At 44.7% G+C, this 23,328-nt stretch overlaps 1 protein-coding gene across 1 annotated transcript in view; it reads right to left on the bottom strand.

The window, feature by feature from the left end:
* LOC309564225 (alpha-2-macroglobulin-like) overlaps positions 1-23,328 on the bottom strand; it is a gene marked incomplete at its 3' end in the record, with an annotated part of 271,806 nt that overhangs the window by 82,265 nt on the left and 166,213 nt on the right.

Genomic DNA, 23,328 nt, shown 5'->3' on the forward strand with positions numbered 1-23,328 from the left:
AGGTTGGGAATTGATATGTGGGGGTTCGTAAGAAAAAAAGAAGGTCATCCACAAAAGCAGCAAGTTTTTAGGTGTGTTTGTGGATGTTAATCCCTTTGATGTTTGGGTTGGATCTGATTCTATTCAATAGGGGTTTGAGGGTAAGAACAAAGAGTAAGGGGGAGAGAGGACAGCCTTGTCTTTTTCCATTGTGTAGCTGGAAGGCAGTTGACAGGTTACCGCTAACATGTACTCTTGCCATAGGGGCTATATATACAGTAGAGCTCTAATGTAAGCCCACAGAAGCCTATTGAGATAAGCACAGCTTCCATGTAGTCCCAGGCCACTCTGTCAAGTGTCTACTCAGCATCAAGGGATAGGAAGAAACCATGTTGAGATTGTGATGTTAGCCAAAGGTGGAGATTTAAGGCGTTTGTTGTGTTATCGCGGCCCTCTCTTCTGGGGATAAAACCTACCTGGCCAAGGGAAATGAAGTAGGGGAGCAGAGGCAGAATTCTGTTAGCTAAGATTTTTGCATATATTTTTACATCTACATTTATGAGAGATATTGGTCTATAATTGGAGACTTGAGACTCGTCTTTCCCTTCCTTGGGTATGACTGTTATGTGTGCTTCGGGAAGTTGGGGACATAGGTGAGGTGTGCTATGTAAAGAGTTAGACGCGGACAGGAAGTGTGGTTTAAGAGTTTCACAAAAAGTTTTATAGTATTGGAGAGGAAAACTGTCAGGACCGGGGATTTGCCAAGCTTCATGTCCTTAAGGGCTTTATCAAACTCTGCCTCTGATAGGGGTGTTTACAGTTTTTGTGCTGAGTCTCTTTTGAGTGGGGGGGGGGGGGGCATATTTTCTCAGAAAGTCTGAGATAATTTGTGTACATTTATCAGCTTCTTGTTGTTTATCGTTGGCTGAAGGGATATTATAAAGGGCTTTGTAGTAAATTTCAAACTGTTTTGCAATATCTTCATTGGAAGAATGATTTTCCTTTGATTATCTTTAACATATCTGACCGTGGTGCCTGCTTTTTTTAGCCTGAACTGCCTTTGCTAGGAGTTTCCCACATTTATTGCTATGTTCATAGTATATTTTATTATGGAGTATGTATTGTCTTTTGTTTTTTTATCAAGTTCCTCTAGAAGAAAATTTCTCACCTTTAGTATGTCCTGCTATGTGGAGTTTGCTCTGAAATGTTTGTATATTTCTAGGGAGCGTATGAGGCTAGTGAGTAGTGAGAGAAGCGATTTTTGCTTGGTGAATTTTTTTTATATTTGATGCTGTTGCTGTAAAATTTTCCTCGTAGCACACATTTGTGAGATATGTATTGAGTCTCGATTTTTTTGTTTTTGTCACCTGTTCAGGGAATTGTAGAGTCACAGTGATTGGGTGGGGGTCAGAGAGTGTCATGGGTTCTATTGTAGCTTGTTGTAAGTAGATTAGGTCAGTTTGGGATACAAAGATGTAGTCAATTCTGGAATGTTTTTGGTGAAGTGGTGAAAAATAAATATATTGTCTTTTTCTTGGGGTTTTAGGAGCATGAGACTGTGAAGTTGGAGGTTGATTTGCTTGAGAGCTCTGTCAGGGATTGCTGAGGTTCCCAAAGAAGAATCCAGGTGTGGGTTTAAGGGAGCATTGAAATCTCCACCAAGCAGCATTGGAAAAGGCACTGCGATGCCACTGTCAGGCCTTGAAGGTCCTAGCCATGTTTCTGCTGTGTCTACTCCTCCTGAAGAGATAGAGGCATCTTGCCAATCTGAGCCATTATTGTTGTCAGGGATAGAAGCTACTCCTAGTACTTCTGCCGCAACCTACGTCACTAAGGACAATTTGGCTGTGGCATTGGCCAGCCTTGAGGGTAGGGTTGCTGGTATCATTACAGCATCTCAAGGGAAAAACATGATAGAGCTCCCTCCCCTGAGCCACCCCCTGAGTCAGTTCAGGATTTGGCAGAGGATGTGGAAGAAGTAGCTGATGGTGACCCTATGGAAGGTCAAGCTGAGGTTTCCACTTCTGCGGAGTCAGAGTCTGAGGAGTCTCTATCTACCTCTCAGACCCAGAGATTGTTTATTCAATCTCTTACTGAAATGGTCCGGTCTGTATGCAAATTTCCTCCTCTAGAGTGTAAGATTCTGGTACCATTGGTACCCTTATTGCCCATTTTTCATTGCATATTGCGTCCCACCTTTTCAGTTAGGTGGAACGCATATACCTTTAAGCCGCATGACATCATCACTGAGCGCCGCTCTGAGCGGCTATTTCAATCGCCGGCTTTCTCTCACAGGTTGTTCGTTCAAACCGCATGCTTAACAGCCTTGTCTTATGCTGCCGGAGCCTCCAGCTATTCTCTTTACCTGGAACAGACCGGAACCTCGCTACTGATCCCGTATCTCGCTACCGGATCACTCCCTTACTACCGGACCCTTCTACTTACTAACCTCACTAGTGATAAGTACCCCACAGGGGATTCCTTCATAACAAACTTACACTATCTACTTCTGCACATTAAGGACTGTTACTATCTATGCATTACTAATCCTATCATCTACACTGTTACATAGATTGCTAGCTCTTGAGTCTACTACCATCTATCCTTGCACTGGGTTAGTCTCTCCTGTATATGCCATCTGCTGTCCTTACCACCTGTTACTATACATGATTACTGCATTCTACCTATTACCATCTACCACTCTCCTGAACATTACTATCAAGTGCTTATCATTGCTATCACTGCTCATGCCTGTCCCTTCAGCACATCACCTCTATACTGTCATATACATCCTATCACTCCAGGAACATCTTATAGAGTGTATGTGTATTTGAATGCTGAAGCAGGCGGGTCCACAGTGATGAGTCTGGAGAGTTGGATCTGGTAATTCAACACATCTCTACATGACTACTGAGTGGAGATTCTGCAGCTGCAAATCCAGCTCACTATAACAAAAACGCAGGAGCGTTACATAGAGACAGCTGAAGTCTCTTTTTCCTCTCTAGGCTTATTGCGCCCTACTCATAATCCTCAGACGTTTCCCATACATCCGCTCTTGGAGCAAAAAGTGTATGAAGATTGGGACCATCCTGATAGGTTTTTTGTTCCTCCCAAAAGGTTTTCATTATTGTATCCTATGGAGGAAATGTTTACAAAGAAATGGAATATACCCTCTGTGGATGCTTCTATTTCTGCGGTAACAAGAGTTTATGGACTCCAATCCATAAGGCAAATGTCATGAGTTGCTCTGACGACAGTGCATATGCGCAGAATCCTTTGGGTAAAAAATTGGCCTGCGGACAATGTTGAGATTCATATCCGCCCTGTACTCCACGCCCACAGCAAGGGTGAGGGTTAATAACCACCTGTCGGATGCCTTCTCCGTGTCGAATGGTATGCGTCAGGGTTGTCCGTTGTCCCCCCTTATTTTTCTTATCACTTTAGAACCATTACTCCGCAAAATTAAATCGAACCCTGACATCAGTGGAGTGACCATTGCAGGCAAAACCGATGACATCCTGCTGTTCCTCACGAATCCTGTTACTACCGTACCCAACCTCCTGAGGGATCTCAACACATTTCATGTTATCTAACCTTAAAATAAACTATTCGAAACCAGAGGCGCTTAATGTCTCCTTATCACCGCAGACGTTTGCCCTTTGTCAACAGATCTTCCCATTCAGGTGGAAACCTCACTTAATCACTTGTTTAGGGATACAACTTCCATCTAAATTGTCGGACCTCTATGTTAAAAACATTCTTCTGCTTTTGCAGAAAGTCAAAACTGACTTATCTAAATGGTAACATAGCCCCTTTTCATGGTTTGGTAGATTGGCTATCATCAAAATGAATATCCTCCCTAGACTCCTCTACGTTCTACAAACTATCCCCATTAAGCTCCCCCCTTTATTTTTCCATTCCTACAGGCGCCTATGCTCCTCTTTTATTTGGCGCTCAAAATGTCCTTGATTAAATTGGGATGTTTTGACCTCACTGAAACTGGGGGCTTGGGCCTCCCTCACCTACAAAAATACTACTGGGCATGTCACCTGTCCTGCCTCATAGATTGGCTCAATAACCTCCACACCAAGGACTGGGTTACACTTGAATACTCCATATCCTCCCTCCCTATACACCATCTCCCGTGAATTAAACCCACCCTCATCCCGGCGACTAGCGCCAAACACCCTTTGACTGGTCCCACTCTTACCATGTTTAGACAGTTATGTAAAATTATGCATTTATCATCTTCACCTGGCCCCCTGATGCCATTGGTTCAGAATCCGGAATTCCCACCTGGACTTCCATACCTTACCCTGGACGCCTCTCTGATGAATGCCCCATATAGAGCCTACTCACCTACGACGCACTTTCCCGACGCTATCTGAATATCAAGATCCTGTTCTTCAACTATTTGCAAATTAGGAACTTTCTGTTGCGCTCCCCTGACCCCGGTAAGTGGCACAGAGATCACACGCCTTTTGAAGCTTTATGTGACCATGAAGGTCCTCAACGTCATTTGATCTTAATAATCTACTCTATCCTGTCCAGGTCACGGGCCCCGAGGGTACTCAAATTGTATGACCAATGGGATAGAGATCTATCTCTCACCATATCTGAACGTGCCTGGGATAGAATACACAACCACATTCATAAGGGCTCCATGAATGTTTTTGCGCAAGAAATTGGATTTAAGATTTTTGCCAAATGCTATCGGACCCCTGACAAACTGCACAAGATTTCTGCTGACATCTCCTCTCTATGCTGGAAATGCCATAAACACACCGGTTCCCTGCTCCACATTTGGTGGGAATGCCAACTCATTCTTCACTTTTGGCGCGACGTTCATGCCCTTATCGCATGCATCACCACCTTCACCCCCGATTTCACACCTGCTCAATATCTCCTCCACATACCTCCATCCCTCAGAAGGCTTATAAGAAATCACTGACCCTTCATTTGATCAATGCTGCCAAAATGTGTGTCCCGTGCCGCTGGCTCTGGTTAATTGCTTTCACTTCTTAGTTGTGTGATCTACTCACGCATCTAGTCGATTTCCATACTTAATCGAGCATGGTCGAGTATGGTCCTTCCAGAGTCTAAATTGGTGATTTTTGACCAGAAATCTGGAGAAACGTAAATCCTTTCTTCCAGTGACTTGGAAATTAGTCACTACAGATGCCAGTCTCTCCGGCTGGGGAGCGGTTCTGGAGGAAGCCTCTGTCCAGGGGAAATGGTCTTGGGTAGAGAAAAGTCTACCCATCAACATTATGGAAATCCGAGCAGTCAATTGGGCTTTGAAATTCTGGACGTCCAGGCTTCGGGGTCACCCTGTCAGGGTACAATCCGACAATGCCACGGCTGTGGCTTATATCAACCATCAAGGAGGCACAAGTAGTCAGTCCAGAAAGAGGTGGACTTCATCCTGTCTTGGACAGAGAAGTTTGTGCCATGCCTGACAGCAGTTTTTATTCCGGGACTTTTTTAGTCGTCAACAGATGTTTCTGGGGGAATGGTCCTTACACCCTGACATTTTTCAATCAATCTGCCTATGCTGGGGGGGGGGAGGGGTACCAAACATAGATCTGTTGTCATCCAGGTTCAACAACAAGTTGAAGAAATGTGTGTCCAGGACCAGGGATCCACTCGCAGTCGGATTGGATGCTTTGTTGACTCCTTGGGAGGATTATTCCCTGATATATGCCTTTCTTCTGGTGCAGCTGATACCACTTCTGTTGCGCAGAATCCAGCCAGAGGGGAAACCAGTGATTCTGGTAGCTCCGGCATGGCCGAGGAGGGTTTGGTTTGCACAAATCCAGAGATTGGCAGTGACGAGGCCTTGGGCCCTTCCACTGCATCCGGATCTACTCTCTCAAGGCCTGATATTCCACCCTGCTGTACAGTCTCTAAATTTGACGACTTGGCTATTGAAGCCCAAATCTTGAAGGAGCGGGGTGTATCTGGCCCTGCTGTTCATACACTGATAAACTCTAGAAAACCATTCTCTAGTAACATTTATTACAGAGTTTGGAAATCCTACATTGCCTGGTGTGAGGCCAGGAAATGACATGCCTGCAAATATATCATCGGGAGAATTCTAGCTTTCCTTCAAGCAGGAGTAGATATAAAGCTAGCCTTGAGCACTATCAAAGGGGAGATTTCAGCCTTATCGGTTTTCTTCCAGGAACCGATCGCTTCCCATTCCTTGGTTCAGACCTTTGTCTGGGGAATGTTATGTTTGCTTCCGCCTGTGAAGCCACCATTATGTCCTTGGGACTTAAATTTGGTGTTGGCAGTTTTGCAAAAACAGCCTTTTGAGCCTCTGGGGCAAGTTCCCCTGGTTCTTTTGGCCAGAAAACTGGTCTTTTTGATTGCGATAACTTCAGCTAGATGGGTATTGGAAATAACAGCTCTTTCTTGTAAAGAGCCATTCTTGATATTTCATCAAGATAGGGTGATTTTACATCCACACCCAGGTTTTTTGCCCAAGGTGGTGTCCACCTTTTATATGAATCAGGACATTATACTACCTTCCTTTTTTCCAGATCCTCACTCAGAGGAGGAAAAGTTATTGCATTCTCTTGATGTAATGTGTGCACTTAAGTTTTACTTACAGGAAACAGCTCAGATTCGTAAGACTGAGAGCATGTTTGTGCTGCCAGAAGGCCCCAGAAAGGGGTTGGCAGCATCTAAATCTATGATTTCTTTTTGGTTTTGCCAGGTTATTACCCAGGTGTATGATTTAGTAGGGAAAGTTCCACCTTTTCCTGTAAAGGCACATTCTACCAGAGGAGCAGGTGCCTCTTGGGCACATCGTCATTGAGCCTCTATGGCTCAGATTTGCAAGGCCGCGACCTGGTCATCGATGCATATACGTTCACTCGTTTCTATCAAGTGGATTTTGGGACCCAGGAGGAATCTGCATTTGGCCGCAGTGTTCTGCAGGCAGTGGTGTAATCCTTTTTTTGGGGTCAGATGGCGGCATTTTTTGGTGTCCCCCTCCCCTCAGATGCATTGCTTTGGGACATCCCATATGTTATGATTTATGGCTCTGTGTCCTGTGATGTACGAAAAGAAAAATTGATTTTTTAATACAGACTTACCTGTAAAATCCATTTCTTGAAGTACATCATGGGACACAGAGGTCCCTCCCCTCTTTTATGGGGTCTTTATTGCTTGCTTAAAACTGAGCTACTTCCTGTGTGGGAGTGGTTATATAGGGGGGCATCAATTCTGATTGGTTGCCAGTGTCCTTCACCTAAAGGTGGCTATATAACCCATATGTTATGATTTATGGCTCTATGTCCCGTGATGTACTTCAAGAAATGGATTTTACAGGTAAGTCTGTATTTAAAAATCCATTTATTAGATAATTGTATGTTTAATAGTTCTCAGTTTTCTGTCCTTGATATCAGACCACAACATTTCATCATCAAGACATCAAGTATTCATATAGAACTTAATTAATAAGGTAAAACAACACAGGTAGAAAAACAGGAGAAAAAATAGTTTGAATTGTATAAATGGAAGTTCTTTAAATGATATAAGGTGTCTTATACTCTTCCAGTATTGCCACAGGGATGGCTACCAACAGATCATGGGCTTGTTACTATAGTTCTTCCTGTGAGAGGTTTCTCAAGGAGCAAGAGCCAAAGGGCCACTATATAATTGCTGTTGAATGGTATATAAACATAAGAGGAAAATTGAACATTGCAGTCTCGTTGTCAGAGAAGTCTGGTCCATAGGATAGATGGAGTTCCTCGGCGCGTGCATTAACACATGTGCAGACCAGCAATGGGTCAAGCAGACGTTCTTGTTTATGGTTTAGGGAGCTTGCATAGGCATTCGTGCATGCGCACTCACGCATTGGCGAATGCACATTTGCGCATCAATGCATGTGCCTGTCACTAATGTTGGCGCCAGGCTGGCTATTTAAACTGACTCCCTGCATGGACTCATTGCTGTTTGGTCTGCAGCTTCTGTGTACTGTTCCTGACTCTGTGACCTCTGATTTCGATCCAGCCTATCCCTAACCTGTGCTTGTCTGCTTCATACACATATACCTTCTACTCTTGGCTTGTCTTCTGGATTTCGCTTCTGTCTCCTGATCCTGCCTTGCTGCTTTCCTGGAGCTGACTTGGCTTGTGACCCGACCATTCTGCTGTCCATCGTCTATGTCCATCCTGCCCGACCATTACCGATCCGGCTTGTCTGACCATGCACGCTGCTCATCCGGTCTGCTACAACTTCAGCCCAGTATGTCTTGCTTACAGCTGCCTTCTACCAGCCTGTTCACTGCGGCCATGGAAACTACTGGACTGATTACAGGCACTCATACGTCACCATGCTCCTGTGGCTGCTGTCTCACTATCAGTGGTCCACGAGTCGGAGTTGTATGAGAGGCCCTTCTCTACACGTCAGGCTCACCGACCAGGTACGTGACACTCGTCTTGTATAGTTAGACTTGAATGTTAATGTGAGTGGATATCTAATGGTAATTAGGTGCTTCTTTTCCTCTATGCAGCGTTGTAGTACTCAGTACTTATGAGCTCAAATGTGATATATAGAGGCAAGATGCTTCAATATTCTAGAACATAATGATAATGCTTATAGGTTTGAAAATAGGAAATTAATGTAACATATAACTGTCCAGTGTGTTTATATGTTTGTCTGGCTGGAAAGAAAAGGAAAACATTTTATAGAAAAAAGGAAAAAAAAATGTTCCAAGGTATAACAACAAACCGACAGGGTACTCACAACCCTTTTTGGAAAGGTAGGGTGACTGATTTTTGGATCTGGTTTTCAAGACTCCATGTGATCACGGCATCTCGGTGGGGATATGCCAGGGCTCCTCATCACCCCTTACATTTCGGTTGTTTGGCAGGGGAAGGTTGGGATCTGCGGCGACGGCCTCATTGTCTCTGTGCTTGTGGTGTGCAGTTTTTGGAGATCTGTGTCCAGGTTTCTGTAAGAGAGAAGGATCCATACCAGTCAGGGACTTCGATAAGTGGAAGACCCAGGGATTTACAGAAGGGTTGAAGATCATCTGGAGTGCGAAGAAAAGCTGTGTGACCCCTCCAAGTACCCGCTAGGCAGAATGGGAATTTCCATCTGTAGGTTATTCCTTTAGTGCGTAATTGATCCAGAAGAGGGCGCAGTGCTCTCCTATGTTGCAGGGTGATATTTGATAGATTTTATATATATAGTTTTATTTCCGTTCCATTAAAGAGCACAAGGTCTCTTTTTCAAACTTTTCTTAGGTTGGCTTCTTTCAGGGGAAGTTGACTAAGCAACAAATCACATTCCTCGGGGATCAGTGTCTCGGCCCCTTGGACGGAGGGCTCTGTGTGTTCGCTCCATTTCATTGGGTGAATCCGATGGTCTCTCTAAGAGATCATTAAAGATGGAGATGATAGAATTCTAAGTTTTGCTAATCAATGTTTTTTAGGGACACCCATTACTCTTATGTTGTGGCGTCTCCCTCGATTGTCAAGATCTTTTAGATGCCTGTGTATCTCTATGGTGTGTGCCAGTTGGTTATCAGAGACTCTTTGTATTTGACGTATGGCGTCTGCATGGCAGGTAGTTGTTTGACAGAGCCTAGCCTTGTGGCTACTGCTTGTATGTCTGTATGGAGAAAAGTACGGAGAAGAGCTTCTGTCACCTTTTTCCCCATAGCTTGAGGGTTAGTTTTGAAGCAGATTGTCTCCCAGAAAACTGATTTTCGTCCCGAGGTGCAGGAGCTCTTCAATTATATGGCCATCTTTGACCGGAGCCAGACCATGCCCCTCTTTTATATTTGTTTCCCAGTGGAATGCAATGCTGGTGTTTAATATGTCCCTAAAGCACTGCCACTTTTCCTTAGTGCTCGCTGTTGCAAAAATTTTATTCTATTTAGTATCAAGTAGTATGCAGCACAGCTTAGTATTAGTAATTTTTTCTATAATTTATGAAAAATGTAATTACGATTGCTGTTACCTAAATTATCTCTTACGTCCATATCTTCAATCAGCTCTGTGTTGTTTGATGAGCCTTAGTTGAACGTGCAGTTCTGTCTGTCCAAACAATATTAGGATAGCTTAATTCCCACATTATTATAGTATTACCTTGCCCCCTTGTCATTTCTAACTGTGAAAAGTGATGGGTCTCCTACTCATCCTTAGGATTAGGAGCCTGTAGTATACACCCACAATTAATTTACCATCTGTTTCATCCTTTTAAAGCTCGAGTCACAAAGACTCCAACTCCTCACTTGCCCCAAAGCAATCTCCTTCCTCATATTTACAATCAAATTGCTGTTGACATATAGGCACACCTCTCTACCTCTTCTACCTACCTTGTCCCTGCAATGCAGGGAGTACCCATGAATAGAGTTGAGCGAACACCTGGATGTTCAGGTTCGGCGGGTTCGACCGAACTTGAAAAAAAAGTCCGGGTTCGTGACCCGAACTTTGTCCCGATCCCGAACCCCATTGAAGTCAATGGAGACCCAAACTTTTAAGCACTAAAATGCCTCTAAAACAAACATGGAAAGGGCTAGAGGGCTGCAAATGGCAGCAAAATCATCTTAAGTGCATGGCAAGTGCTCTGCAAACAAACGTGGATAGGGAAATAACTTAAAAGAACAGAAAAAACAGAAAAAGAAAAAATAATCATGATGTAGGAGGAGGACGAGGCCCATATGGAGTAGGAGGTTGAGGTGGCGGAGGATATGGCAGTGGATATGGCAGTGTAGGTGAAAGCGGCGGCGGCAGTGGAGGAGGAGGACGAGGTAGCCAACGATGGTTTTGGTTTTTAATTTAAAAAAATTTAAATTCGGGTACACCCCAAAAGAGTAAGAAAGATCAAATCCAGCAATGGCTGGGTAAGGCCGGTATACATGCCTATTCTGCACAAGGTACAGAAAAGTCCTGTGGGATCCATGCCTGGTTCATTTTAATGAACGTGAGCTTGTCCACATTGGCTCTGAACAGGCAGCTGCGCTTGTCTGTGATAACGCCCCCAGCCGTGCTAAATACCCGTTCAGATAATACACTGGCTGCAGGGCAGGCCAGCACCTCCAAGGCGTAAAGGTCAAGCTCAGGCCATGTGCCCAACTTGGAGACCCAGAAGTTGAAGGGGGCAGACCCGTCATTCAGTAAGTCTAGGCGTGTGCACACATACTGCTCCACCATGTTAGTGAAATGCTGCCTCCTGCTAAGACGTTCCATATCAGCTGCTGGTGCTGCTGCTTGTTGTGGCGAGCTGACAAAGCTTTTCCACATTTCAGACATGCTAACCCTGCCTTCTGAGGTGCTGGCAGTGCCCTGGCAGCGTTAACGACCTCTTCCTCCTCCTCCCCTGCCTTGGTCTTGTGCTTCCACTGTGCCCCCGGTGTCAGGTGGGAATGCCACCAGCAGCGCGTCTAGCATCGTGCGCTTGTACTCACGCATCTTCCAATCACGCTCCAGTGAGGGAATTAAGGACGGTACGTTGTCCTTGTAACGGGGATCCAGCAGGGTGGTCACCCAGAAATCAGCAAAACTTACTATGTGGGAAACTCAGCGGTCGTTGCGGAGACACTGCAGCATGTAATCGCTCATGTGTGCCAGGCTGCCCAGAGGCAACGAAAAGCTGTCCTCTGTGGGAGGTGTATCCTTTGTGTCCTCCGTATCCCCCCAGCCACGCACCAGTGATGGCCATGAGCTGGCCTGGGTGCCACCCTGCTGTGAACATGGTTCCATATCCTCCTCCATCTTCTCCTCATCCTCATCATCCTCCAGGACTGAGCCCCTTCATCGCCCAAAGTGTTTTTTCAAGAAGGCATAGAAGTGGGATAGTTAAGCTGAGAACGGTGTCATCGGCACTGGCCATGTTGGTTGAGTACTCTAAACAGCGCAACAAGGCACACAGGTCTCGCATGGTGGCCCAGTTATTGGTGGTGAAGTGGTGCTGTTCCGCAGAGCGACTCACGTGTGCGCGCTGCAGCTGAAACTCCACTATGGCCTGCTGCTTCTCGCACAGTCTGGCCAGCATGTGCAAGGTGGAGTTCCACCTTGTGGGCACGTCACATATGAGGCGGTGAGCGGGAAGGCCAAAGTTACGCTGCAGCGCTGACAGGCGAGCAGCAGCAGGGTGAGAACGCCGAAAGTGCGCATAGACGGCCCGCACTTTCTGCAGCAGCTCTGACATATCGTGGTAATTTCTAAGGAACCTCTGCACCACCAAATTCAGCACAGGCACCAAGCAAGGGATTTGTGTCAAACCGGCTAGGCCCAGAGCTGCTATGAGATTTTGCCCATTATCGCACACCACCAGGCCGGGCTTGAGGCTCACTGGCAGCAACCACTCATCGGTCTGCAGTTCAATGCCCCTCCATAACTTCTGCGCGGTGTGTGGTTTTTCACCCAAACAGGCAAGTTAAAACTGCCTGCTGTCGTTTACCCCTGGCTGTGCTGAAGTTGGTGGTGAAGGTGTTACACTGACCCGAAGAGAAGCCGGTAGAGGATGAGGAAGCGGAGTAGGGCCGCAATCAACTGTTTTTGCCCCTAAATGTTTTTTTTATTGCAATGCACAATACAACAGTATGCAATGGGTGTATCTCACTGTAACATATGCAGACAGGGCCGCAATCAACTTTTTTTCCCCCTAAATGTTTTTTTTTTATTGCAATGCGCAATACATCAGTATGCAATGGGTGTATCACACTGTAATGTATGAATGAAAAACTGAAAATTAATTGTCCCCTTAATTGGTGCTTGTTGAATAGCAGTGTCTGTCTAAATTTTTTGTTTCTCCTTTCTCCTCTTCACTTGGCTCAGGTCAGGGCATGAAGATCGTTCACTGCGCCCCCACACAATACAATCAATGTAGATCGCTGTCTGATTGAAGCAGATTGTTCCTATCCTATGCTTTCCCTACAAGCAATCTCTCCAGCCTGGCCCTACAGTAAACTCCTATCTCTCCCTCAGCAGCAGCAGTCAGGAACCTCCCCCTACAGTAGTTATAGCAGAGTGAAGCGCGGCGCTGTGTGACTCCAGCTTATATAGAGTCTGGGTCACATGCTGCACTGGCCAATCACAGCCATGCCATTAGTAGACATGGCTGTGATGGCTTCTAGGGCACACTAGTTAAACGCTTGCTGATTGGCTGCCTGCACCTGTTGAAAGCGCGCCATTAAAACCGCGCCAAAACATCAAATAACGTTACCGAACAACGGACAGTACCCGAACATACAGTGAAATGTCCGGGTTCGGGTCCAGGTACCGAATACCCAAAAGTCCGGTACGAACAATACAGTCCGGGTTCGCTCATCCCTACCCATGAATTGTTGCAAGCCAGTCAGGTGAGCTGTCAAAACAGGTTTTTGATATTCCCACAAAGCCAAAGTTCTCCTCAAGTATCCTAGTTTCTAGTTTTACATTTTATTAACCAGACTTTTGGCATTTGTGCACATACATTTTTAATTTTATACAAGCATACTGTATATTATTTTATCTTTGCTCACACTCGGATTGCAGTTAAATTCAGAAAACCTACTAGCATTGGGCTTGGATACTTTAGTTTTTCTAGCATATGGTTAGGCCCTTACGCCTCCCCTCCCCAACTCTTCTCACATCTGTATTCATTGCGCACTTAGACCCTTTTTCACTACAAGGTATAACTCTCACTGATCACTCCCCACCAAATCCTAGTTTAAAAGTTTCTCCAATCTTCTGGCCATCTTCTCCCCCAACGAAGCTGCATCCCAATTTATGTGCAGTCCATCACTGCTGCAGAGCCAGTAAATTATTGCAAAATTGTCCCAGTTCTTTATGAACCCAAAACCCTCCTTCCTACACCAAGTTCTCAGACACTTTTTTAGCTCTCAAAGCTTCTGTTGCTTTTCTGGTGTGGCTTGGGGTCCTTTCCTTTAGCACCTAAGTTCTTTGAAATAAATTGTAAGGATGCTCCATCTTCCTCTAACCTTGTTATTTGTACCAATATGTACTATCCCCAGCCTTACCCAACAATTTGTCAATCAGATCTGCAATGTGGCAAACCTGAGCACCTGATAAATAACATATTGTTCGATGATCACAGTATATGTGACAGATTGCCCTGTTGTCCTATACATGAAGCAGTGGTAAAGCCATATCACTGTTTTAAAAAAAAAACAGACTGCACATTCATAAAGCACAATAATGTGCTTTACAAATTCGCCTTGTATTCCATTTGCTTCTGGACTGGTTTACAGTACAGTTAAAGCAGAACTTAACTGTCCTCCCCTCACTTCAACTGCAACATCTTCACTTGGTCTTCCTCTGGGTTCAGGGTCTTAGGTCAACTTGACTGGTTGGGCCAGAATAACATAATTCCAGTACATGTGCATGGGAGTTCATTTCGCATGATAAATGCGGGGAATGTACACTATACTGTACATGCACAGCTTAGTGTACATTTTAATGTGGATGTACATATATATCCAGTGAAGTGAATAGCCTCAGATGATACACAGAGAGGAGACAAATCTCCTTACATAGGTTTTATATGTATATCTGCTGTCTGCAGCTTCTATATTCTTTAGAAAGTGCACATTGTGTTACAAATTTTTCTTCCTGTTTCAGCAGTGGGAGGGGAGTCTAGGCATACACTGTGTGTGAGCTGATTGGAGGAAAAGCACACACACCCCCTCCACATAGGCAGAGAAACAAAGAAACTTGCAGAGCTGTGAATAGACACGCTCTCTGCTTATCTGTCTCTAAGTCCCTTCTCGACACAAATTTTCAGCTGCTTTTATCTCCTATATTGGAGAACTTGTCAGAAGCTATCATGCGGATAACAGAGGAACAGAGCAGCAGAAAGACACAGGACTTAGGGTGTTGGAAAGAGATAGGTAAACATGACAGATATATGTGCCCAGGTCAGATTTTATGAATGGGGTTTACATCCACTTTAAAGAAGATTGCAAACAGAAAAGTGAGTTTGTTTTATTGCAGAAGGCACATAGGGGTTGATTTACTAAAGGCAAATAGACTGTGAACTTTGCAAATCCAGATACTCCAGAGCTTAGTAAATGAGGTAAAGCTTCACTTTGTAATGAGTACAAAAATATTATAGTCCGGCGCTCAAAAATCACAAGTAGAGTTGAGCGAACCCGGACTGTATTGTTCGCGTTCGTAACGGACTTTTGGGTATTTGGTACCCGGACCCGAACCTGAACCCAAAATTTCACTGTATGTTCGGGTACTGTCCGTTGTTCGTTAACGTTATTTGATGTTTTGGTGCGGTTTTAATGGCGCGGTTTCAACAGGTGCAAGGCAGCCAATCAGCAAGCGTTTAACTAGTGTGCCCTAGAAGCCATCACAGCCATGCCTACTAAAGGCATGCCTGGGATTGGCCAGTGCAGAATGTGACCCAGAGTCTATATAAGCTGGAGTCACATAGCGCCGTGCATCACTCTGCTATAACTATACTAGAGAGAGGTTCCTGCTGCTTTTGCTGAGGGAGAGATAGGAGATTACTGTAGGGCCAGGCTGGAGATTGCTTTGAGGGAAAGCATAGGAACAATCTTCTTTAATCAGACAGAGATCTACATTGATTGTATTGTGTGGGGGTGCAGTGCACGATCTTTATGCCCTGACCTGAGCCCAGTGAGGAGGAGAAAGGAGAAAAAAAAAACTTTTATCAGTCTGTTAGGTGGGCGACGTGCTGTGCTGCACATTTAATGCAAGCTGAGTGCATATGTGTCTGCTTAATCTGCATTTAATTTTTTTTTTTTTCCCTTCATATTTAACTTTGACATACAGTCTTTAGACAAACACTGCTTTTCTAACCTGCTATTCAAAAAACAACAATGTAAGGGGAAAAATAATTATTTTTCAGTATTTAGGGAAAAAGAAATATTTTTCAGTTTTTCATTCAAAAGTTTTTTTTTTATTATTCAATAGCGGAATAGAACAACCACAGTATCCAACCTGTTAGGCGTGCATTTAAAAAAGAAAAAAACTTTTTTCCTTCATTCTTTACTTTGACATACAGTCTTTAGACAGACACTGCTTTTCTAACCTGCTATTCAAAAAGCACCAATGTAAGGGGAAAATAATTATTTTTCAGTATTTAGGGAAAAAAATATTTTTCAGCTTTTCATTCAAATGTTTTTTTTTTATTCAATAGCGGAATAGAACAACCACAGTATCCAACCTGTTAGGCGTGCACTTAAAAAAGAAAAAAACTTTTTTCCTTCATATTTTACTTTGACATACAGTCTTTAGACAGACACTGCTTTTCTAACCTGCACTTCAAAAAGCACCAATGTAAGAAAATAATTATTTTTCAGTATTTAGGGAAAAAAAAATATTTTTCAGTTTTTTTTTCAAAGGAGTTTTTATTTATTCAATAGCGGAATAGAACAACCACAGTATACAACCTGTTAGGCGTGCATTTAAAAAAGAAGAAAACTTTTTTCCTTCATATTTTACTTTGACATACAGTCTTTAGACAGACACTGCTTTTCTAACTTGCTCTTCAAAAAGCACCAATGTAAGGGGAAAATAATTATTTTTCAGTATTTATGGGAAAAAAAAAAAATTTCAGTTTTTCATTCAAATGTTTTTTTTTTAATTCAATAGCGGAATAGAATAACAACGGTATCCAACCTGTTAGGCGTGCGGTGTGTAGCGACCATTTCCTGCAAGCTCAGTGCATATATGTCTGCTTAATCTGCATTTCAAATCTGCTATTCAACAAGCACCAATTAAGGGGACAATTATTTTTTGGATTTTCATTCATATGTTACAGTGCAATACACCCATTGCATACTGTTGTTGAATTCCGCTTTGCAATAAAAACCCATTTAGGGGGAAAAAATGTTAATTGCGGCCTAGGCTGCATATGTTACAGTGAGATACACCCATTGCATACTGTTGTGTTGCGCATTGCAATAAAAACCTATTTAGGGGATAAAAAATAAATTGCGGCCCTGTCTGCATATGTTTCTGTGAGATACACCCATTGCATACTGTTGTATTCCGCTTTGCAATAAAAACCCATTTAGGGGATAAAAAGTAAATTGCGGCCCTGTCTGCATATGTTACCTTGAGATACACCCATTGCATACTGTTGTGTTGCGCATTGCAATAAAAACCCATTTAGGGGATAAAAAGTAAATTGCGGCCCTGTCTGCATATGGTACAGTGAGATACACCCATTGCATACTGTTGTATTCCGCTTTGCAATAAAAACCCATTTATGGGATAAAAAGTAAATTGCTGCCCTGTCTGCATCTATTACTGTGAGATACACCCTTTGGCTACTGTTGTTTTATTCCGCAATTCAATAAACACCCATTTAGGGAAAAAATATTACATTGCGGCCTAGTCTGCATATGTTACTGTGAGATACACCCTTTGGATACTGTTGTTCTATTCCGCTATTCAATAAACACCCATTTAGGGAAAAAATATTACATTGCGGCCTAGTCTGCATATGTTACTGTGAGATACACCCTTTGGATACTGTTGTTCTATTCCGCTATTCAATAAACACCCATTTAGGGAAAAAATATTACATTGCGGCCTAGTCTGCATATGTTACTGTGAGATACACCCTTTGGATACTGTTGTTCTATTCCGCTATTCAATAAACACTTATTTAGGGAAAAAATATTACATTGCGGCCTAGTCTGCATATTTTACAGCGCAACAAGGCACACAGGTCTCGCATGGATGCCCAGTTACTAGTGGTGAAGTGGTGCTCTTCCGCAGAGCGACTCATGCGTGCATGCTGCAGCTGAAACTCCACTATGGCCTGCTGCTGATCGCACAGTCTGGCCCGCATGTGCAAGTTGGAGTTCCACCTTGTGGGCACGTCACATATGAGGCAGTGAGCGGGAAGGCCGAAGTTACGCTGCAACGCTGACAGGCGAGCAGCAGCAGGGTGAGAACGCCGAAAGTGCACACAGACGGCCCGCACTTTCTGCAGCAGCTCTGACATATCGGGGTAACTTCTAAGGAACCTTTGCACCACCAAATTCAGCACATGCGCCAGGCAAAATATGTGTTAAACCGGCTAGGCCCAGAGCTGCTACGAGATTTTGCCCATTATCGCACACCACCAGGCCGGGCTTGAGGCTCACTGGCACCAACCACTCATCGGTCTGCTGTTCAATGCCCCTCCACAACTCCTGCGCGGTGTGTGTTTTTCTCCCCAAACAGGCAAGTTTTAAAACTGCCTGCTGTCGTTTACCCCTGGCTGTGCTGAACTTGGTGGTGAAGGTGTTACGCTGACCGGATGAGGAGGCGGTAGAGGATGAGGAAGCGGAGTAGGAGGAGTTAGGGACAGGAGGCAAACTGAAGCGCACTGCAATCCTCGGTGGTGGAAGGACATGCGCCAAACTGCTATCCACCTCAGGCCCAGCCGCCACTGCATTTACCCAGTGTGCTGTTAGGGAGATATAACATCCCTGACCGTGCTTACTGGTCCATGTATCCGTAGTTAGGTGGACCTTGCCACAGATGGCGTTGCGCAGTGCACACCTGATTTTGTCACCCACTTGGTTGTGCAGGGAAGGGATGGCTTTCCTGGAAAAGTAGTGGCGGCTGGGCACGACGTACTGTGGAACAGCCACCGCCATAAGACTTTTAAAACTCTGCGTCTCCACCAGCCAGAATGACAGCATTTCAAAGGCCAGGAATTTTGAAATGCTGGCATTCAGGGCCAGGAATCGCAGGTGCGTAGGGGGGTACTTCCTCTTACGCTCCAGTGCTTGGGAGATAGAAAGCTGACGCTTCCATGGGACTTTGTGTAGATGGTTGTTTGGTGACCCAGGTGGGGGTGTTGCTGGCAGATCCTCTGTTTGCGGGGGGGGCAGGTGTCGGTCTCACAACAGATGTGGATGAAGAGGCCGAGACTGCAGCAGCAGAAGAGGAAGCAGGAGGAGCCAGAGACCTTTCTTGGTTTTTGAGGTGTCTACTCCACTGCAGGTCGTGCTTTGCACTTAGATGCCTGGTCATGGAGGATGTGCTCAGGTTGAGAAGGTTTATGCCGCGCTTCAGGCTCTGATTCAACATCGTGCAAACCACTCGTGTCCTGTCATCATCCCATTGTCTGAAGAATTGCAACGCTAAGGAACTCTTTTGAGCTGGCTTTGGTGTGCTCGGTCCCTTGCTGCATTGGCCAGTAGCAGGCGTAGTGTCTAGGGCACGGCTGCTCCGCTTTTGCACCCTGCTGTGCTGGTGGCTCTGTGCGACCACCGCCTCTTTCTCCAAACTACTCAGGTCACCTGCATGACGTTCATTCCATGAGGGGTCGAGGACCTCATCGTCCTCCACATCATCTTCCACACAGTCTTAACCCCTGCAACCCTTGTCGGTCTCCACAATTCGAAATTCCGCAGCAACTGGCACCTTTGTTTCGTCATCATCCGAGACTTGCTGCGATGGTCCTCCCATGTACTCATCTTGAGACATAAGTGGTTGGGCATCGGTGCAATCAATCTCTTCCACTTCTGGGGCAGGGCTAGGTGGATGGCCCTGGGAAACCATGCTAACAGAGTCATCAAAAAAGAAGAAGAGACTGCTGCATGACTTTGGGCTCAGACTGCTTGGCTGATTTGCAAGGGGGTGAGGTGAAAGATTGATGGACATCAGCTGCAGGTGCCAACTCTGAACTTTCAGCAGAAGACTGGGTGGGAGACAATGTGAAGGAACTGGAGGCACTGTCAGCAACCCAATCTACTATCGCCTGTACGTGTTCTGGCCTCAACATTTGTAGAGGCGCATTAGGCACTGCCAAATACTGCAGTAAGGTTCTGTCGCCTACTCGCAGCTGAGAAAGGTTTTTCACTTGTGCGTGTAGCTGGCACAGGTCGACCATGTCCTCTCCTTGCAACAGGAGCTCCACCAGCAGCACCACGACCCAGCACTAACATGGTGGAGCAGCATGTATGCACACGCCTAGACGTACTGAATGACGGGTCTGTCCCCTTCAACTTCTAGGTCTCCAAATTGGGCACATGGCCTGAGCTTGCCCTTTACGCCTTGGAGGTGCTGGCCTGCCCTGCAGCCAGTGTATTATCTGAATGTGTATTTAGCAGGGCTGGGGGCGTTAACACAGACAACCACAGCCGCCTGTCCAGAGCCAATGTGGACAAGCTCACGTTCATTAAAATGAACCAGGCATGGATCCCACAGGACTTTTCTGTACCTTGTGCAGAATAGACATGTATACTGGCCTTACCCAGCCATTGCTGGATTTGATCTTTCTTACTCTTTTGGGGTGTACCCGAATTTAAATTTTTTTTTATTAAAAACCAAAACCAGCGTTGGCTACCTCGTCCTCCTCCTCCACTGCCACCGCCGCTTTCACCTACACCGCCATATCCACCGCCATATCCTCCACCACCTCAACCTACTACTCCATATGGGCCTCGTCCTCCTCCTACATCTCCCTTTCATTAAAATGAACCAGGCATGGATCCCACAGGACTTGTCCGTACCTTGTGCAGAATAGACATGTATACCGGCCTTACCCAGCCATTGTTGTATTTTTGATCTTTCTCACTCATTTTGGGGTGTACCCTAATTTAAAAAGAAATAAAATTAAAAACAAAAACTTCGTCCTCCTCCACCGCCGCTTCCACCTATACCACCACATCCACCGCCACCTGAACCTCCTACTCCATATGGGCCTTATCCTCCTCCTACATCATTCAAGATGATTGTTTTTTATTTTTCTGTTTTTTATGTAATTTTAAGTTATTTCCCTATCCACATTTGTCTGAAGAGCACTTGCCATGCTCTTAAGATGAGTTTGCTGCCATTTGAAGCCCTCTAGCCCTTTCTAGCCCTTGTTTGTTTTAGAGGCATTTTAGTGCTCAAAAGTTATGGTCTCCGTTGGGGTTCGGGTTAAGTCCGGTTCACGAACTCTGACTTTTTTTTCAAGTTCGGTCGAACCCGCCGACGCCTGGAGATCCAGGTGTTTGCTCAACTCTAATCACAAGATCTTTGCCCACTTAATATTAAAAAACAGATGACATATGGAAATCAAAAATCAGCTACGTGAGATAAAAGCACCAGGATGGATGCTAAAATATGTAGAAAAAAACAAAAATAATCCCATGGTAGCGCTAAATGAACCAAAAAAAGAGTGGATGTGGTGAACAGGATACAAAATCAAGGATGATACAACACCCTCTAGTAATGTGTAAAAAATGTTTAATAAAAGGTATGCACTGGACAATATATAATATATAACACCAAGCTTGCACCAAAAACTCACAAACTGCGTTGTGGAGCTCAAGGGAGTGTAATGGACTCATAGTTAGCTCGCTGGGGGGAGCATGTCAGCAACCAGGATAATGCAGCAGTGTGGGGTTGCACGGGCATTTTATTACATAAACGACATATTTAGAGGAGCAGGTCAAAAATTGCTTGATTACATAATCATTCCCTGCCCTATCAGTGAAAGAGGGCTGATCATGTTGAATAAACTGTATAACGCTCCTGCGTTTTTAGTTAGTGAATGGATTTGCCGCTGCAGAATTATTACACTCAGTAGTCATGTAGAGAATGTGTTGAACAACATATCCAACTCTCAGGACTTCATCACTGTGTACAACCTGTTATGCAAATATACATACACTCAATATGATGTTCCTGGAGTGATAGAATGTATATGATAGTATAGAGGTGAGAGACAGGCAATAGAATGGTGAGCACTTAGTAGTAGTATTCAGGAGAGTGGTAGGTGATGATAGTATGCAGATAGGTTTTAGCAATCATGTATAGTAACAGGTGGTAGGGGACAGCAGATGAAGTATGCAAGAGAGAGTAACCTAGTGCAATGATAGATGGTAGTCCCAAGAGCTGGCAATCTATGCAGATGATAGAAATAGCTAGATAGCAACAGTCCCTTTAGTATGCAGTAGTAGATAGTGAAGTTAGGTTTAGGAAGGAATCCCCTGCGGGGTACTTATCACTAGATGGGTTAGTAGTAGCACGGTCCAAGAGTAATGGAGTAATCCGGTAGCGAGATACGGGATCGGTAGCGAGGTTCCGGTCTTGTTCAGGCAAGGGGAATAGCTTGAAGCTCCGGCAGCATTGGACAAGACAAGGCAACATTCGGTTTGAACGAGCAATGAGTGAGAGAAAGCCGGCGATTGAAATAGCCGCTCATAGCGGCGCCCGGCGATGACGTCATTGCCCTTAAAGGTGTATGCGTTCCATTTGGATAGCAAGATGGGACGCAATATTAAGAGAGAAATGTGGAAATAAGGGTACCAGAGGTACCAGAACATTACAGTACCCCCCCCTTAAGGCCGGCTCCGGAAGGCCTCTAGAACTGGTTTTTCCGGGTATTTCGAGTGGAAATTGCGAATCAGTCTAGGGGCATGTATATCGGAGGTATCCAGCCAGGTGTCGTCTTGGGGCCCATAGTTCTTCCATCGTACTAGATATTGGAGTCTTCTTCTATGGATACGAGAATCCAGAATCTCCTTTATCTCAAATTCTTCTCCGACTTCAACTTGTACAGGAGGTGGAGGTGAGATGGTAGGCCTTATTCCTTGGTTAGGAACATGGGGCTTTAGTAGAGACACATGGAAGATGGGATGTATCTTGAGGTCTGTTGGTAATGTGAGTTGTACTGCAGCTTTTCCAATAAGCTTCTTTATTGGGAAAGGTCCCAGGAATAAAGGTCCAAGTTTTTTACTAGGGATCTTTAATCTCAAATTTTTTGTAGAAAGCCAAACAAGATCCCCAATGGCATATTGGGGAGAGGGTTTTCTAGGAAGGTCGTAGTACCTCTTTTGTTGGTTATGGGCATGTGAGATGGTGGTGTTGAGTAAACCCAGGGAATCCTTTATTTGGGTAAGATAATCAGAGGCCACTGGATTACTTGATGGCAAGATACGTGGTGGAAGAAGTGTGGGATGAAACCCATAGTTTAAGTAGAATGGACTTTGTTTAGTAGTGCTGTGGGTCGCGTTGTTATAGGCGAATTCCGCCAGCGGGAGGAGGTCCACCCAATCGTCCTGTAGATATGAAGTATAGCAACGTAGATATTGCTCAATGCACTGGTTGACTCTTTCTGTCTGTCCGTTGGTCTGAGGGTGGTAAGGAGAAGTAAGTTTTCGCTCTATTCGTAGAATCTGACATAGAGCTTGCCAAAACTTTGAGATAAACTGTGAACCACGGTCAGACAGAAGTGTTTTTGGAATACCATGTAACTTAAAGACATGTTTCACAAGTAATTCCGCTGTTTGCTTGGATGAAGGTAGTCTTCGGATAGGAATGAAATGTGCCATCTTGGTCAGATGGTCCACTGACACTAAAATGGTGTTGAATCCTTTGGAAGGTGGTAGTTCTACTATAAAGTCTAAGGACACCACTT

The sequence above is a fragment of the Pelophylax lessonae genome, assembly GCF_965119305.1.
Source record: "Pelophylax lessonae genome assembly, chromosome: 9".
NCBI lineage: Eukaryota > Metazoa > Chordata > Amphibia > Anura > Ranidae > Pelophylax > Pelophylax lessonae.